Genomic DNA, 19,905 nt, shown 5'->3' with positions numbered 1-19,905 from the left:
TGCAGTAACCATGTCCTTAGCCTTCCACCCAAGGTATAAACACAGCAATTCTACGTTCTCTGAGAGAATTTCCAAATGTAGTGAGTGCCTGGCTGTGCACATTTTAAAGTGCACTTTCCCTGTCAGAACACACATTTATATTGGTTCTCACTTTGCCATTTTATTCCCAGTTCTTACAGCCTTTTATTTCTAAGTCTATGTTTGCTTTTAGAGCAGTTAGGGTACTAGGACCCTGGCTAATGCAGACATTACCAGGGCGTAGATACATGTTTCAAGGGCAAAAGTCAAAGAGGACAGATGTCCTAAATCATTGGGAAAATTGGCAGTGACTTAGTTTGGCACAGAGTAAAAAACATAACAGAGGTGTAGCCCCTTGTACATTTAAGGAATAGTGGGAGCTGGAAAATGCTCACTAAGCAAAATGAAAGAAAATAAAAACAACTGAAAAACCTCTTTTCCACTTTTGCAGCGATCTTAATGTTTGCCAAAGGGGTGGAAACAAATCCTGTCACTCATGTGATCATAGAATATTTAAACATTTTTATCTTGTTTCCCTTAGGAGATTAAGGGAAATGTAGAACATGTTTGAGGATCATATATATCTATGCAGTAGTTTGTCATATAATTTGTTAATAATGTTTCAATAACTATGGGTCATTATTTTGCAAAAGAAATCTATTTTATTTTGAGATTAATAGTGGGAACATTTATTCTCCAATACTCTTTTAAAAAGAGCCCTGTGTACTGATTATTGAATATCTGACACATCCATAAGGACGGTTTTGTTAATGGACAAATAGTAATAAATGTAAACTATGAAAATAAATGTAGCCATAGAGATTTTCTTTAAAATGATATATTCATGATTGATAATTCGTTCTTAAAACAATACCACCAGTCTTTAAAATATCTTGCTTAAGATCAACTCATCATTTGAAATCAATTTTGAAGTTCATTCAGATAACATCTCAGTGACCTACAGGACTGATTAGAAGTATATTGATAAAGATATTAAAATAGCCTTGGCTGTGGCCCAAGTACCAGATACCAAATTCAGATTCCAAACTGAGAGACATATTTAAAAAAATATTGGAAAGCAGCTTGGGGGGCTGAGCCTTAAGGAGAGCATTCATGAAGACAATTTTTTTAACAGGAGCTATTCTGTAAGGTGCCTTTCCACCACCTTGACTAAGCCAATTAGGAAAGAAACTTCCAGTGTAGCATTGCTAGAACCTTAGTTTTCCTGAAGTTGAAGGAAACCAGTGGATCGGTGTCCTCATTCCTCCTTAGAAAATCTAAAAGGAATAAGAACAGACGTGCTAGCTATTTCCCACCAAGTGGACCAAAGAATAGGTCACTCCACGAGGACCTGCCTCCATTTGTGTGCTTGGGGACAAGATGTGGGCCATCTGTACGAGAAAGCTGAGGCCTGCTTGAGCCCTGTTCAGATTGCTGCTAGGAGAAAGTAACAAACCTCAACAGAAATTACTCCAGGTTGTAGGGGCTGTGGAGCGAGTCAGCGATGGGTGGCGGAGAGTAGAGCACCCACATTAAGCAGAGCAGGTGACAAGCAATCAGGATGAGTGCCCTGTGAAGAGACGTGAATGTATGTGTGAATGTACTGACACACAGAGGAAAAAGCCAGACCCAGAGAGCATGTGGTCAGCTCCCAACTACAGCCATGTAAGAAGGTTCTTACTCCCCTTAAGTTTCCTCCTTTTCATCATTTTAACCATGTGGTTCAGCAGATGTAGCTCATTGTTGGAGGAGAAGAGGATTTGGACAGAGTAAAAAAGGAGTAGAAGGGAAAAGACCATGTGCTTTTCTGTTTGATGCTGGTCTGTAGTGGACTGTGGCTGGGAAAATGAAGTAGCTGTAACTAGAATGTTTAAATCATGATTAATATGTTTACCTGAGCCCTCTAATTTCTGAATTGAGACCATATGTGGCGACGTGAAGTGATTGTTGGTCATTATAATAATCATTGTTTAGAAAAGTATTAATAATTGGACTGCTTGAATTTTTAGTCAGCTTAACAATAACCCACAACCTTTGGACCAGCTAAACACTTGAATTTTTATATAAAGGGCAGAGAAAAACTTTTCTCCCGTTGAGTAAATTTTGAAGAGATTGTAGAAGGTAAAATAAAGACATTTTGTAACTGTACTCCAAATAACGTAGCATGGATCCAGAGACTTACATACATACAAAAAAAAGTGTGTCTGTAGCATTTAGTCTATGTGTTATTTTAACTTCAAGGAATCATTCACTGAGCAATAGAATTTTTTATTTAAATTCTGACATTATCTAATTAGCTAATGAATATGATCATATTAAGTTGTAGTAATGAGTGTACAGTCATGCACTGCATAACGATGTTTGTGTCAGTGACAGACCAGCTATATGAAGGTGGGCCCGTAACATTACAAGGGAGCTGAGAGATTCTGATCGCCTAGTGACAGCACAGCCATCCTAACGTCGTAGTGCAACAGATTACTCGCATGTTTGTAGTGATGCTGGTAGACATAAACCTCTTATGCTGTCAGGCATATAAAGTATAGCACATACAATTTTGAACAGTTTGTAAAACTTGATTATGATAGACAGATATCTTACTGGTTTATGTATTTACTAAACTATATTTTTTATCATTATTTTAGAGCATAGTTCTACTTAATTTATTATTATTTAATTATTACTTAGTTTATTTGTGTCTCGATTTCCGCATCTGTACAATGAGCATTATAACTGCACCTGCATTATAGGAGGTTGTATTAAATATACATATGTCTAAAATGCATTAAAATATAATTATAAAATATACAATGTATTAGCAAATACTCATAGTAATCTGTTATTATTATTAAATATGTTGATTTATATCTTTTTTCTGCTAATATAAAGAGAGAGAATGAAATTTCAGAATACCTATAATGTTTCCTCTAAAGCTGTGAAATGGCCACTTTAAGAAGCTTGAAGCAAGGACACTCAACCCAATTGCGCAGGGACTGAAAATTGTCATTGTTGTTTTATAATAAGCTGGTTTCCAGAGTGCATCATTATGTAGACAAGAAGCACAAGGCATGGGCGAGCCCACATGCAATCTTTTAGCTCATTTTATGCTTTCTGATTATATGACAGGTGAAAGAATTATCTGTTAATCCCAGTTATCAAGAACTTCACAGTGTCATGTCACAAAGGAATCTGGCCTTAACTAACAATCTCCTAGATAATTTTATTGAAAATAGTTAAAATATAATGAAAAAGGTTAATATGTGTTCCAAGTTTTCCAAATAGCTTTTATATTAGACATATATATTGATGTAAAGTAGAAATTAATATAGTAATAGTAAACTATATCAGTACAATATATATATAAACTGTTCTACTGGAGACTTTTCTCAAATACTGAACACACAGTGATATAAATCCAGAATATTTCTTGTATTTCTTATTTCCATTTTGATTGTCATCAATACTGAAAAATAGGTGGTGAATAAATTCAGGGTAGGGTACAGGTAGATTTACAATTGTCCATGTAAAAATAATACAATAATAAGTAATAATACAAGAATGAACTCTGTTTTTTTGTGTACTCACAACTGTAAAACTACCTTTGCCCCACCCTCTATGTAGTCAATGAATGAATGAATGAACAGATATTTCTAAATATTAGCCCAGGGCAATGTCTTAATCAACTTGTTTTCTCAGTATGTAGCACAGTGCAAAAAAAAAAGGGAAATAAAAAAGAAAGATTTTTATATATTTTATTTATTCAAATAGAGTCAAATACGTGATACGTTTTGATAAACAATAACTTCCTACTTAGCAATGGAATGGCCAGGACTCAGAAAGCTTGCTGTTTTTCACATCTTTTATTTCCAACAAGGTAATAGTAAGTTCTTGTGTCTTTTTATTTTTAAGGTTCAGCTCTTTTTGAACTATCACTTCCTAACATTTTTTGCCTTGTTCTGGTATAGTGTTGTTTTATATTTAACACAGTAGTCAAACATCACAATTAGTGGGCTATGTCCTTTTCCTCATATTTTTCTAAGTGAAAACAGGGAAACCCTTCAGAAGTAATTGTTTAAATCTGTTTTGAGAGCAAGTAGCACTGCATTTAGAGTGGCTACATTCATATTGCTGTAAAAATGGCCAGACGTATCCCTGAAGATAAAATCACAAGTATTCAAGCCAAATTAACAATTTGAAATTTTGTAAATGTCATAAATGTAATATGAGCAATAATTAAATTTGTGTGTGTGTGTGTGTGTGTGTGTGTGTGTGATCTTATAGGGAGCACATCTGAGTATTTAGCTTATTTGTAGAGCAAATTAGTGTAATGACAATGCAGTGGTTTTATTGGCTGTGTGGCTTTTGGCAGACTAGTTAATGTTTCCGAGCCTCAGTTTTCTTTTCTGTTAAATGAGAATAGCCATATCATATCTCAAAGTTATCGTGAGAACTGAAGGTGTATATGTGTGTGATGCATGTTACATATATGCAATATATATGTAATATGATAATATGGATTTACATATTAACAATGAAGAGAAAAGCTCCAGGACAATGCCAGGCCTAAGATAGTTGCTTACTAAATGGTTGCTTTTAAAGTTATTATAAAGATAGCATTATAAATAAATGAATCATTAAACCTAATTAAGCCTCATTTTCTCCCCTATTATCTCCCTGCTTATCTCCTGGAACTGTAGAGAGAATCAAATAAAGTGAAGCATAGAATATACATTGTAAATTTTCAAGTGGCCACAAAGATGTAAAGTGCTAAATTTATTTGGTATTGGGTATATAATTTTATGATTAAAGATAAAAGCAATTAAAGTGACATTTTCTGTGGTTTTAGATTTAAATTTTAGGTTATTGAGCACAAAAGCCTAGAAATGAAAATGGACTATTTAAAGTTATACAGTATTTCTGATTTTTTTACTGTAATTTAAAGTTATAATTTAACTCAAGCTAATATGCCCTGAAAATATTCCCACTAAATTCAGATCATAACCAGGTGATTAGTTTGGAAGACTGATATGTACCAAATGTATGTTTAATGTCATTGATATTGTTTGGCCTCTTAAAAACGTGTGACCAAGTCATTTGAGTTTTATTTGGTACAACATGTGATCTTGATTATTATTTTCTACCCAGTCACATTGTCAAGTGCTTTGGAGCCAAGTTTGTGTATCAGAAATCTTTAAATTCTACCACTGAGTCCAGGAAGATGACAAGTCCTATTTAAAATTAAAGACGGATGCTAACAAAGAAGCTGGACCTACTTGCTAGCCACTTTAAGATACCCAACAAGTGATAATCAGTTTGTTTGTTGGGTATCTTGAGAAGGCCACCATTTATATTCTATGAAAATAACATAAGGTGTATTTTTTTTACAAACGTAAAATATAAGATGATAGCATGGAACTTTATTTAGTATTTCTGAATAAAATAAAAGATAGGACTATGGATGACTTACACAATGTAGTGGAGTAATATTTTATTGTAAAATCCATTGGCCCTTCAGTGTCAAATTATTACCTTTACTAAAGCTTTTTAACTCAGAGTTTCTGTTTTGCTTTTAATAGGTAAACTTACTTAACATGAGACAAGTCCATAGAAATGGAGTTACTCTAGTGTGAAGCCATGTCACAGACATAAAACAGCCTTCAAATTTAAGACTGTAATCAATATTACAGCTTCATCAAACCATGCTGGAGAAAATGGCCTTTGATAAAATGGATCCATGTTGCTTCCTCAGATATTCTGCTTGACTTCAAAATGCTAGGTGGTAAATGCTAGGATTCTTCTCCCCCCCTGTCCCCCACCGTACATTGGGTGCTATAATATGAATGTATTTGAAGAATGGGTTTGCAAAGAAATGATAATAAAAGATTCAGCAAGATGCAAGAATTCTCTTGCTCTGTTCTCTAGAAGGTGGGGAAAGAATCCATTTTATAAAGGGCAAGTACAGCCAGCAAAATTCCTTTTCTCTTCCAAAAGGAAAGCCTTCAAGATGCTTTTATTTATTTAAAAAAGACTGAACTTGACTAATTTAAGATGTTGATATGGAAGGAGTACATATTCCTCTAATTTTTGAAAAAGGGTTTGTGTGTTTCATCTCTCTCTAATCAGGTAACAAATGTAGTGTTAATTTAGTTGAGTTATACTTTCTATATGAGTTTCCTAACAGAACTTGACATAAAAGCCTTTGTGAAGAAGCTTGATTGGTTTGGTTACCATGGCAACACGGTTGAATGGAAGAATGATTTCCTTTAGGAACCTTTCCTAAATGCTGTTTTGTACCCTATAACGGTATCACTGGCATGCCATCCCTTGTGCGGATGTGAGAAAAGATCACTTGGAGGGTCAACATGGTGTCTTGTGTTTATAGATTATCCTCAGCAATCAAAAGGCTGCTTGGTTCATCTCATTCTTCCCAGAGCTGAACCAATTCCCTTCTTCAGTATGCTGTGATAATGGGAGTTTCGCACACACCTTTATGTCTTGAAATGCACAAAGGAAAAACTGGAATCTAGAGTAATGATTATATTCTATTAAGAGTGTTTCCTAAAGCTTATGTCTGTTATGGATTTTTAACTCCCCTTTTATCTTTGTTTGAAATTCTGCAGTTTATCAATTATTTGCCCTGTGAGTGATGTTACTGTTTTGAGGAGACGGAGGGATTTAACCAACAAATAGATCAGCAGGGGCTTCACTTAAAATCCTTAGTGGTGGTTTGGACTCTGGAAGTACTGTAAACCCTAAGGCTTACATCTGAGATTTCCTTTGTTGTGGGGTAAGTGTCTGCTCCATTAGCACAGCAATTGTGTACAGAAATCAGTCAAGTACCACCATAGGGTGTTTTCCAGTGGTTAAAACAGCCTAATGGTTATTTCACTTGCACATTCGATATTAGCAGCAGTAAGGGCTATTATAGCTATTTTTCTAATAAGCCACATATTTGTAATATTTTTATTTTTGCCCTTTTGTTTAGGTCTTTGGAATCAGATACTCCAAAATAGACTTAATGGCTTTAAATAAAGAATTGTATCAACACTATTGGTTCCAGTAACACAGTGACTTAAAAGTTGCTTACCAATAATTTTGTGCAGAGGGTAGAGAAAGAATAATAATATAACCTCATACTGATGTGAATATTTTAAAGATTGCAGTGCATCTCCTCAAACAAAATTGGGAACAAAATTGGTATCATTGGTAACATAATTCACATAAATAATATAAAGTGATTATATGGGAGTTATTGTTTTATTTTGATGAGTAAATATTAGAATTCAAAATTTTGTAACAATTTCTGAATGTTCATTTCAATTTCTAAGCCATTCTTTTTACCCGAACTATCTGAAATGTCCCTGACAGGTATGGGAAAGATTGAATCATATTTGAGGCTTACCTCAAATATTTATTATTGTGTATTTTGGATTGTGTGGACTATCTGGGAAAGTACATGTTTTAAATAGCGCATAATTCTCTGTGATTAAAGATAAACCAGTTAGGTTTCTGCCAGTATAAGCCACGGGAACATGGTTTGAAGACTAAGAAACAAAGTGTATCAGGTGTAGAGTTTTCAAATGAATGTGTCAGTGTATCTCATGTTTCTGCATCGTTCTCTCACTGCCCCTTCCCTTAGTTAAAATGAAGAGAACATTGAAAGACAAGTCCATTCCAAAAAGTGAGGTCACCTTTAAGTGTCGGTATGACAATTCCTGTACACCACCGAACTGCAGCCTCAAGAATGCTGAGACAGAGTTGGCCATGTTTGAGAACAAAATTTATGGAATAAAAAGGTGTAGTTTCAGATGACATTTATGCATTAGCTCTGTGTTACTATCTACTGAAATGAATGCTTTTCCGAGAAAACTATATAGAAGTACATGTAAATAAAACTTTCAGTTCAATCATGGAAACCCTCCCCTACTATTAAGGTTAAGAATTTCTCTTCTAACTTTATTATTTTTGTACACTCAGCGCGTTCTCTTACTACTTGTATGTATGTATATGTGGATGCCACTCCTGCAGTTAATAACTCCTTTTCTTAATCACCTTCATTATTGACGCTTACTTGGACCATTGAATACTGTGCGCTCTAGTTGGTTCTATGCTCTCCAAACCCATGCCCTGGTCTGGCCCTCTTCTTGGGTGTCTACTGTTTTCACTCACAGTTTCAACACATTTTGACTTGTGTCATCCAGGACACCCTCTGCAGGTATTCCTTCGTTCTTAATTTCTTTGCTGCCTTTGGCCCTGTTGATCTCACTCTTTCGGCGACGTTCTGTGGGCCTCCGCCTCAGGTGCGCAGCCTTCCCCAGTTCTCCTAGTTCCCTGAACATTCCTTCTTTGGATTCTTCCCTATCTTCCCAAGCTCCCCTCTTGCCTTTACTCAAAGCCGTTCTCCCTCAAGACGTCCCTGCTTAGTCTTGGCCCTCCGCCCCCACTCATTCTATGCAGTGCGCCTCCGCTTACATGCATATAAAATTACCATCCGTGCAGAAGATGCCCTGCCCTAAATTTTTAATCTTGACTTTTTGCCTGTATTGAGAGCATTAATATATATATATATAACTGTATATATAATATATATTATTATATACACAAATATATGCGTATTTTAGGTTTGCATGAAACCTACTATGCATGTGTATAGTTTCTTTTCAGTTCCAAATCAATAAATATTTATTAGGTATCCATTATACGTCAGGTGGTTTGCTTTGAGGATACAAAAGGACATAAAATCTATGGCCCATGCCCTTTCTGAGATTAGAAGTTTAGAGGGCAGACAAATAAATACATCTGATTGCACTGCAGTGTCCTGTGACAAAGGAAGGCTGAAAGAACTAGGAATGCACCTAAGAGAAGTAGCTAACTCAGACTGGGAGGCAGGGTAGACAGGTAGACAGGATCAAGGAAGTCTTCCAAAGTACTATCCTTATGGTAATTTTCAGCACTCTATTGTCATTCCTGTAAATTGTCTTTCTCTTTAAACAGATCATTTCCGTAACGTTAGAAACAAGAATCTGTCTTCTTTTACAAAGTAACTCTGGAACTCAGTATAGCATCTCTTGCATATGTATCGAATGAGTAAAAGTAGCCCTTTCACTGAGAATGAACAGTGTACACTGCACTACTTTACTGAAATGTATTGTTTGTGGCATCTTTTTCAAACTTTTAAGGTCATTTTAAATTCTGATTTTATATTCCTCAATGGCTAGTGATACCCTCTTTTCTCCTTTCCTCCCTTTCCGCAACTCTTCCTTCTACTCTGGTCTGCTATGCAGATTTAATGATGGTGCTAATTATTCTACACCCAGGTAATTAATGAAAAATGTCCACAGAGCACTGTCCAGAATTGACCACAGTGAAACCCCATTTGTTATGCTCCCTCTGAGGCTGACACTTTTCCATTGATAGCTCTTCACCAGGCATGACCTTCCTGCCTTTCATAGCTTGCAGCCGGGATCCTATTTTCTCAGTTTATTGATGATTATGTCATGAGGAACAGAATCAAAAGCTTTGCTAAAATCCAAATATAAATTGTCTCTTGCTTCTTCCCCTTGATCTACTGGGCTAGTCACTCCATCAGAGGAGATTACATTATTTTGACAGGACTTGGTCTGCGCCACACTTGGTTATTACTCAGTACTCTGTTTTCTTGAAGGTGCGTGCAGCTAGACCATACCTTTCTTTAAAAATGTTTGTTCTATTAGCCTTCAAGCTGCACTCGGTCCTCCCAAGAGTTTCTAATGTTTATCACTTTACTTTGGCATTGACTGGTTCCTTTAACAACAGGTTGAAGGTCAACATAGACTCAAGACTGGAAAATTAGAATGAAGTCAGTTTATTGAACTCTCATCAAAAATTTTACACCCTCTACCTCTTTTGGTTGATTTTTCTAAAGGATTTGCTCATATAACTTTCAGGACCTAGTAGGGAGTTTTCTCATCAACAGCAGAAATTATTCCTACAAGAGTGAAAATAATATGTAGGAATTGATGGACATAAGTTTACCAAAGGAGGGTTTTTAAAAATTTTTCAAAGCAACTATGTGGAAACAATAGGTGCACACACACACACACACACACACACACACTCACAAATGACCAAAAATCCCGTTACATTTTTTCATACAATGGCTCTAGTAGTGCTTAGTTGTCTGTAACTTCATTCAAAACAATTTGTTAAATTGTATTTTGACAGCTATCATATCAGTGTGCATTTAAGAAAAACTTATCAAAATTGGTGAATTTTTGTGCAGCCATTTTAATATTGAAGATGGAAGAAGATATGCAACATTTTTGGCATATAATGGTTTATTATTTCAAGAAAGGTAAAAATACAATTGAAATGCAAAAAAAGATTTGTGCAGTGTATAGAGAAGGTGCTGTAACTGATCAAACATGTCAAAAATGGTTTGTGAAGTTTCTTGGTACTATTGACATTTTGGCAAAATAATTCCTTGCTGTGGGGCTGTCTTACGCACTGGAAGATCTTTAGCAGCACCCCTGACCTCTACCCACTAGAAGCCAATAGCAAGGGACATCCAACATACTCAAAATATTCCAATCAATAGTTATTGATGGAAATGAAAAATGTGTCTTTTATTTTATGGAAAAAATCATACAGACTCTTTGGCCAATCCAAAATAAATATGTATGTATATGTATATATATTAAAAAAATTACATGGCTAAATGCTTTATGGACAGATTGTTTTAAATATATAATATAATATAGCATATATATTATAAATATAATAAATATATGTTTTATACATATATGTATGGTCTGTCCAGAAAGTGCCCAGCCATGCACTATGAAAAAAGAGAGACATTTATTGAAAAAGATACAAGATAGAAGAAACATATGTAGGGCAGTGATACTGCAGTCCCTTCAAAGGAGGCATCTTAGGACCTTACCCAGTTCTCCTAGTCATCATCGGCTGCCCTGTTGTATTTTCCTGAATCATAATGGACTGTCTGAAATCTCTTCCCTTTGAAAGATGAGTTTAGTTTTGGGAAAAGCCAGAAGTCACAGGACACCAAATCTTAGCTGTAGGGGGGCTGAGTCACCTGGGTGACTTGATATTTTGCCAAAAAGCTCTGCAGGACATGTGATGCATATGTAGGCGCGTTGTCCTGACGAAGCTGCCAGTCACCAGTTGCCCATAGCTGATAGGCCTTCTGAATTGTTGGGGAATAGTTTCTGCGGAGGAATGTTCAAGCTTAACACAAAATTTTGCAGATTTGTTGATCTACTTGCCCAGTCATTTTGAATGCGATGGCTACACAGTACACATGCTCACTCAATGGCGTCTACCACCCCCGACTGACTAGCACAGTTAAGGTGTGATTGTTCACGCATGTGCATTCCAGTCCACCCTCTTTGGCTGCCAGGTTACATTGATGTTGTACAGACTGTTCTCGTTATGTTAAATTAACAATGGTTGGACTTTTTCTGGACAGATCTCATATAACAGCGCATATATATATAAAATTTATGTATCATAAGTGATTTATATATCATAACATACATATATTTGCCAGAAATAGTGCAAATAGTGCAGTAGGTCTGTGACATGGGATGCATTTTTACAATTTTTTTTCAAGAATGAAAAGTCTATTGGGCATATTTTCATTGCATATTAGTCTCTCTCTAATAATTCCTTAGTTTTTCTGGTTTGTTTGCATCATGTAGAAAGTAGGACAGAGATATTCAGCCTGTTTTTGCTGTTTATATTGAGGTACCTAATCAATTGGTTTAAGGGGATCTGCCCTCTTTAAGGAATGTTCAGAATGTCCCCACCTGTGTTGATCTCTCTACAACTTCCCTCTGCAGATCTGTCACTTAGGTCTCTCTTGTCAGGACCCAGACAGACCAGATATCTTTCAGAGGAAATGCTGTGAGAACCTTTCAGGAAGGTACAAATACAAAGATAAAATTTTTATGGTGAAAAAGGTGAATTTCTAGGTCACGTGTAAAGAAAATTTAGTTTCTCAAGTAGATGATGATGAAATTGAATTGTTACTCTTTTGTTTTTCTTGGGGAAAAGATAGTTTTTCTAAACTTTTTTATTAACATGAGAAAGTACATATGTTGAGAACATGTACTCCTAATAGTTGAGGCAATGTAGCCTTTGCAGGAAACAAAGTTCATCTTTGTCAGTGATTAACGATGTTGAGTCATAAGGCTCCTTGAGACAGTAGTTAAGAAATGATTGGTTTGTTCCTTAGTGACCTTAGGAGTGTTTATCCTGATGGGGTTTGGGTTATAGTTGTAGCTAATATAGCTCTATTAAAAATTATACTTGGTTATTCAGTCTCATGAACACTAATGCGCCTTTTCTGTGGACTAATTCAGTCAGTAGGTTTTTATTGAACATCTACATTAAATAGATCCTGGGAATGATGAAGAAGGTACAGGGTCTCTCCTCAGGGTGCTCCCAGTGTAAGGGTCAATAGACTTGACCATCAGTGATGCAGTTCAGTGGTGTAATGCTGACGCGGGGATGGGTGGGGAGCTTCACTCTAAGAGGCGTTTCTGTGGCAGGTTGTCAGGGACGGCGTGTCTCCAGATGAAACGCAGGTGGAGTCCATGAGCTCAGTCAGGCCTGGGCCCCATTAATTGCTTGACCTGCTCTGTGTTTTTAATTTTATTAGTTGATGTAGTAGTTGCTTTTGTGCCCTAAATTGCATCCCCTCATTCACCTCTAATTTCAGTCCCAGTTGTGATTCCATGAATGCCGGCTGCAGCCCACCTCAGACACCGTTGTTGCCTGTGTCCTCAGGGATTTCTCCCAAATTGAGGAAGCCACTCAGCACTTAGGGCAGGCACAGTGGAGAAGTGCGCAGGAGTTAGTGCCCCTAGGAACATCCTTATCCAACAGAGGACAGAGGACAGGAGCTGGGGGTGGGGGAGGGGGTTAATGCCCCAGCTTCCTGTTGTCCACAGGGAAGATTTTGAGAACCATTCTGTGGCCTGTCTCTGAGGCCCCGGGACCTCACTGACACTCACTCCCTTGGTTGGTTTTTATACCTTCTACACATCTCACTTCCCTATCTCCTGATTCCTGGAATCATTCCTAAATAAGCTACCTGTCTCAACCTCTAATTTTAGAGGAATTAAAACAAAAGAACCAAACGAGAACAAATAAAAAAACATTGCCACAATTTAGAACATGGAGGATGGCAAGTTAAACTTGAGACTTTCCATTCATCTTGAAACACCAAGGACCTGGTAACCAACCCTGGGAGCAGGTTCCTTATGGCAGCCGTCCACTGGAGCTGAGGAGTGCTGCTGATTAAAATGTGGTAATCTGGGTTCCTCATTCCACCCTAATCTTCAACCAGTGAGCCTCTTTTTAAAATACGTGCTAGGCTCTGGATGCAGGGAAGCCTGAGACCCAGGATAATATTTAAATTGAGTCTTTCAAAAGAGAGCAGGGCTTGGCCAGGGAAGAAACAGGCCCTGTAGGGCAAAGATAACATTATGTCAGAGCCAAGGAGATGGCTTTATTTTATCTTGTTAGGATTTTGTTTGTGTGTATGTGCATTTAAAAAAAAGTTTACATTAAAAAAGTATTTAGAGAGGGAGAGGGCAGGGCGAGAGAGAGAGAGAGAGAGAGAGAGAGAGAGAGAAAGAAAGAAAGAAAGAGAGAAAGAGAGAAAGATTGAGATTGAATTTGAAACATTGATTTGTTCCACTTATTTATACATTCATTGGTTGACTCTTGTATGTGTCCAGACCATGGGTTGAGCCTGCAACCTTGGTGTATCGGGATGACACTCTGACCAATTGAGCTACCCCGCTGGGTAGTCTACCTTTTTCCTTGTAGAATCCATCATACTATGATAAAGGATAGTCATTCAATAGAGTTATGAAATTCTGGCATTCCATCAATTATAAAAAAAAATATAATTCTCAACACTGATTAATTGGGTTGTTATAAAACAACCCTACAGTAATAAATACCCTTTGTGCGGCAGTGAGGCATATGTTTGTCTTATCCATTAGTGGAGCACTTGGGGCCCAGAGGACTGATGAATTGGCCCACATTGTCTTACTACACAGCTGTCATAGCAGCTCTGATAGCAGGTGATAGTTCTGCAAGAGCATGTCAAATCGGTGCCTATCTGTTATGACATCTGTTGATGGAAGCTCCCTTTTAGATTTGATCCAGACAATGACCTTGATATTCCTGGTGAAGAATAAAGGCTCACAGTTATTGTTTTAAGAAGGGGAGACTTGTAGCTTATGCCTCGCACCCGTCATATCAAATTATCAGGCTGAAACTGATAATACAGTCAGCACTGGTTCTCTCGCCAGCAGTGTTAGATCCGCTGGATTTGCACACACATTAAAACTTCCTGCAGCACAGTCTTATAAAAATTCTTATAAAAATTCATTGGAATAATGTGTATTCACCACCCAGAAGGTATGTACATAGCGAGACTCTGGCTGAGGAGAGGAAATCTGTTTCAGGAAGAGATCCTTGATAACTAAATTTTAAAATCTAAAAAGTGGGAAGACATCAATGGTTAAGCGGAGAGATTTATACAAATTTCAGGGAGGTATAAATGAATGGAAGACTGAGCTTTGAGAAATGTTGTCTGAACTGGATTACTTACTCCACTTTCAGGGTTCTATGACTTTGGGGAAATGGTCAAGCACTGTAAATCTCAATTTTCCCATTTCTAAGACAGAGATGCTAATACCCACACTGGCGACTTTACACGGCTACACCAGGGAATTGTAAGAAACTTGGAAACATTTTTTGGTGGGAAAAGATCTGTATAAATGTAAAATGGTGGTATTCTTTCAGTAATTTGAATGGACAGATATTTTGAAAATTAAAATGTAAAGTTTAAACAAATAGAGTTTTCAAAATTTTATTTTGTAGAGACAGATGGAGTGTAGGAAGCTGGAATGGGCATGAACCAGAGTCAGGATATCTGGTTTCCAATCCAAACAATGGAGCAGCTATCTTGGTTCTTTGTTAGCTTCATTGGACTGTGGTCTCTGACTTACATTTCATTCTTTTGTTCCAAGGCTAGGAGCTTCTTTTGCTAACTTGGCCACTTGAGCACTTCTCTTCCATCCCTCAGTGTTACTTATCTCTTTGTGATTAGAAAGTGAAAACATTCTGCTAATGCAAAAATCAATGGTACTTACTCACATATGAGGCATCTGGGGAGCTCTTCGAAATGCGTGTTTTTAGGCTCCATCTATAGGGTCTGACTCAGGGAGTCCAGGGTGTATCCTAGGAATCTAAATTTGTATAAATATCTTATTTGAATTTTAATCTTACGGTCCTTTGAAAAACATTGATCTAGAACACTTCATGTTTTAGGAAAAGTTGACAGTGATTTACAATGTCAAAAATATTGTGTGCTACTTTGAATTGAGTCTACTGGCTTACTTGCATCACTGGGTTAGCTTTATATAACTACAGCGGGCCAGCTGGTTGACAAGATTATTGAGTATCTCTGGGGCTTACTGTAACACACTCTAAGGGTTTGTTATGTATAACATAGTTATATTCTTTATGTGTTTCTCCATGAAAGCAAAACAAAATAAACAATATATGACTTTAAAATTCTACTGGTATGTAAATTTTGCGTGTAGCTGGTGTGTCATTATAGTCATTTTAGAGTGAGTAAATCCAGAATTGACTTAATGCTTTCCCAAAAGTGCTTACCGTGAAAAAAGATGGTGATGCATGGTTTGCAAGGAGGATTATGGTGAAGGGAGGTAGCAGAAGCTGGACTGTGGTTGTTCTTGGCTAGCTCTCACACCATTTTCCTTTACGTAAAGAAACCCCTTTCCTGGCTGTACTGTCGCATCCTTTACTTAATAACCCTTTTGTACTTCCAAATTCCAAATCAGTTAGAGATGTGAGCAGGGTGTCAGTGAGAGAAAAAGAGAGAAAGCCAGATGATGCCGCTGGGTTTAAAGCAGCGTCCAAGATGAGGAGCAGGGGAAAGCAACTGGAAACTTTCACCACCTCCTGTGGAAAGCAGATAATTTTTATTTTATAGAGCAAGTGTGTCACCAAGCACTGTTTGAACTCTACAGTTCTTGTTTATGTAGAGTGGACTTGAGTATTTATTAGAATACAGATTTCACTTAGACCCATTTAGCCTCTGTGTCCCCCATACCGCTCCTGCCCTTTCCGTCGTATATTTTATGAAGGGAGGCACCCCTGTACGGTAGAACGGGAAAGCTGTGGATAGGAAACAAAATTCAATAAAGTAGCAGACCACGCTTGTTGGAATCATTTGTAAGATCAAGTTCTGAAGGGCTGTGAAAATTGTTTTGAGTTTTATTTCATAAACTTATTTAAAAGGGGGATGATAAAGATATGAAAGGAGCTCTGACAAAATCCGTATTAAAAAGCAAAACCCTGAAAAAAAAGAGCTATTCTAAATGTGTTAGCCATTCACAAATAAAATTACCCACATGGAAATCTAGTGAAACTTTTTAAATAATAGTCCAATTTTCTTCTAATGTGTAGTTGCTTTGTTTGTTTGATTATAGTGATTACAGTGTTCATTAGTACTGACTGGGTAGGTGCAGTGGTTCATATCTTCAAATAAACTGTAGTCTGTGAATGCTCACAGCTTCTATTTTCATCTTTAAAACCTTACTTCCTACTTCTTTCACTGTCAGCAGCTATTTCCTTAACATAAATATTTTTGTCACTGTAATTGTGATAGAACAAAGGCAGTTCATGGGTGCTCCTGCACATTAGTTGCCCTAGTTACTTATGTGACAGAATTAGGTTTTATTTCCATCAATTAATTTATATCAGTGCAAATATATTTCCATCACCATTGTAGCAGATTTCAGTAGAGCAGCTGAATAGAGGGAGCTTATTTCAGTACTTAATTTGAACAAAGTGGTTTTTAAAATATGTTTTTAGTTATAATCAAAATATCTCTTCTATCAAAACCCCTTTAATCAGATGGAATGCATAAGGAAGTGTGAATAGAATCTCAGTGCGTTAGTTAAGGAGAGTTATCATATCATCTTGTATACCAGCCAAAATGTGAAATTAAAATATTGGGTTGCCTTAAACATATACAATTAATCTCAGAAAGACCTTGTCAGTGCTTGCCTCATATTTACAGGTAATCTCAGAGTACACACTCTTTAAACTATATGGCTCATAGAAGTTAATGTAAAAAGGGATAAGGTGATTTTGTGTGTAGCAGGTACTATTTAAATCTCTAGAAGTGCTCTGATGAGAGGTAGGTTTGAATCTGTTCATTACACATAAATATAGGTTCTAAGTTTTTAAAAAAAAAATCACATTTGTAGTTTGAATTTTTAAAAATAACTTACTGGTAGGATTGTCAGCATTTTATGACTTTGAAAATGAATGTGTGATATTTATGTGCCTATTAATATGGTCTGATTATCACCTAAGATACCAAAAAAAAAAAGTACCTGCTGTCATTGCATTGATATCCAAAAGAATTTTCTGTCCTTGTCTATTCATATTTCTATTGTTTTCTATTACAATGGAAGTTTATTGTCATTTTCTAATATTGACAAATCCCTGGCTTGCATACCACGATTATTGTATAACGATGACTTAGATAAGGTTTTTATTTCCAATATTGGGGATGGATTTCTCTGATGTCCATGGTGCCTTCAATGATCTGGAGTTTTTAGAGCTAGGCGACCTGGCCTGAACTTTCGAATGGAGAAATGTGAATTTTAGTCCCAGCTGTGTCTTGCTTTGAGCACTGAGCTAGTCGACTTTTTGAGCTTTAGTGTCCCTACCATAATTTGGATCATACCAACGTCATAGAATTTTTGTGAATTTAAATGAAGCTAGTCCCCAAAAGAAAGTGATCTTGGTTTGTTTTTACGTCACTCATTTTTTCTGAGGGTATCTGTGGAATATGGGTTCTGATCCTTTGACTTTGATCTGACGAGCACAGGTCTCATTAAATGAAGAGAAGTCTGATGGAAGTTTCTACCATCTGGGTAATGTAGCCCCTTCTGAGCCTCCCCATCTTCTCCTTCTGTTACACTAGAACCAGAAAACCAATCTCTAATTGGGTACAATTATCTGTATTCCCTTTTAAATTTAGAAATCTCATGATGTTATAACTCTGGGAGGTGTTAAAACGTTTATTGGCCAATACAGTCTATTTCTGTGACCTTACGTGTCTGTGTTCTCTGCCAGACTTCAAGCTTCTTGTGGCCAAGGGTCATGTCTCAGTCATTCTTATTTCCCCAGTGCACTGCAAGGCAGCCACTGAGCAAGGGCTATAGAATTAGAAAAAATGGAAGCAATAGGGTATTCTGATTAAAAGAAGGTTCACGTCACGTGTTTCTCTCTAGTCAGAATAGTTGGTTTGAAAGTGCCTGGGATTTTGTTTTGTTAAAAGAAGTGGTGGATTTCACATACAAGGGAGAAACACTGATAAATATGAAAAGAGCAAACATTTGTTGTATTTCTTAGAATATTTTTTAGCAATAAATGGATTTTTGACACAGCTTTTTGGCAGTAGGCTTTTTTCCTTTTTCTGCCAAACAAAGTTGTGTTTATAAATAGGCCTACCAAAGATGATTTTAAAAATTTTATAATTTAAATATGGATGTAAAGAACTGAAAAGTTAAAAGTAAATATTATGAGATATAATTGCTGACAGGATCTGAAAAGAATAAATTACTGAAAGAGTGTCAAAGATCTTCCAGTTGAGTTGGGCTTTCTCAATGGCAAAATTAATTCCATTTAATATAGTAATCATTATAAACTGTTTATTTCTTTGAGCAGTTAAATTACAGGGTAAGCCTAATAACTGTGGTATATGTTTTTATTCATGTTACCTATGGTATGCATTTGTTCAAATCAAAAAAAAAAAAGAAATTTTTGGACAAACACTGCAGGTGTGTGTATCTATTCATAAGTAATAATGATAGTTAACAGTGACTGAATCGCCACTATTTATCAGCTGCTTTACATGCACTATTTTGTTCATTCCTCTTCACTGTACTAGAAGGTAAGTGTAGTTATTTATTATCTCCATTTTAAGGGTGAGAGAACTGAGGCTGAATGAAGAAGTTAGGTAATTTCCCCAAGACCGTACAATGCCTAAATGTTAGCTTTATGTTGTCTGGGCTTTTTCTGATTAAAGTGAATATCCTTAGGACTTACAAATTCACCTAAAATGAAGGAATTAGATTTTGTAACTGGTAATAATCACCACTTTGCTGGACTTTGCTGGCACCGTGTGACCCGTTTTCAGCCAAATCTTTAGTGCCAGCACGTTGTGTCTGAGCAGAGGTTTTTACATTGTTTTCTGTACTCAAATTTGGACCTACAAGCCCTTCACCTTCAGTGGACTCATCTCTAACAGGATATTTGGTAATGCCTGTATTTCCTTCTACAGTAGGGCACTATGAATCTGTGAGTATGGGTGGTTGAAGAGTCAGGTCTCTGAAAGCCTAAGTTGTAATAAAGGTATAATAAGACAGCAGTCTAACCACTACTGCAGTCTGGTTCTAGTCACGGAGAGGACTAAAAGTTTCCGATTGTAACAAATAATAGTTTATGACCTTTCTCTTATCTCATTTGAAAGGTAAAGTAGGGGGAAAATGATCTCAGTTCAGATTCCTCTCCCCTCTCTTCCTTTTTTTCTTGATGCTTTTTAGTGTCTGTAGAGTGCCAAGAACTGGTAATACTATTAAGGGCTGAAACTGAGACTCCGGAGAGATCCAGCAACATGACACACGTTGGCAGACACGACACTAGGATAGGAGCAGGCGTACTGAGTGACCCTCACTTAATAACTTAATACCACCCACATGCATGAAATACATTCACAGGGCCTCGCGTTTCCCAAACATCAGTGAAAGAATTATCCAAGCACCA

The 19,905-nt window shown here is 36.7% G+C and overlaps 1 protein-coding gene across 16 annotated transcripts in view; it reads left to right on the top strand.

Annotated features, from left to right (window-relative positions):
* PTPRD (protein tyrosine phosphatase receptor type D) overlaps positions 1-19,905 on the top strand; it is a 512,308-nt gene that overhangs the window by 28,842 nt on the left and 463,561 nt on the right. The gene's annotated exons all lie outside the window — the stretch shown is intronic.

Source organism: Pteronotus mesoamericanus, unplaced genomic scaffold (genome assembly GCF_021234165.1).
Source record: "Pteronotus mesoamericanus isolate MK-2021 breed Mesoamerican mustached bat unplaced genomic scaffold, CSHL_Meso_final contig_73, whole genome shotgun sequence".
Classification (NCBI taxonomy): domain Eukaryota; kingdom Metazoa; phylum Chordata; class Mammalia; order Chiroptera; family Mormoopidae; genus Pteronotus; species Pteronotus mesoamericanus.
This window is presented reverse-complemented; position numbering and strand designations above follow the sequence as displayed.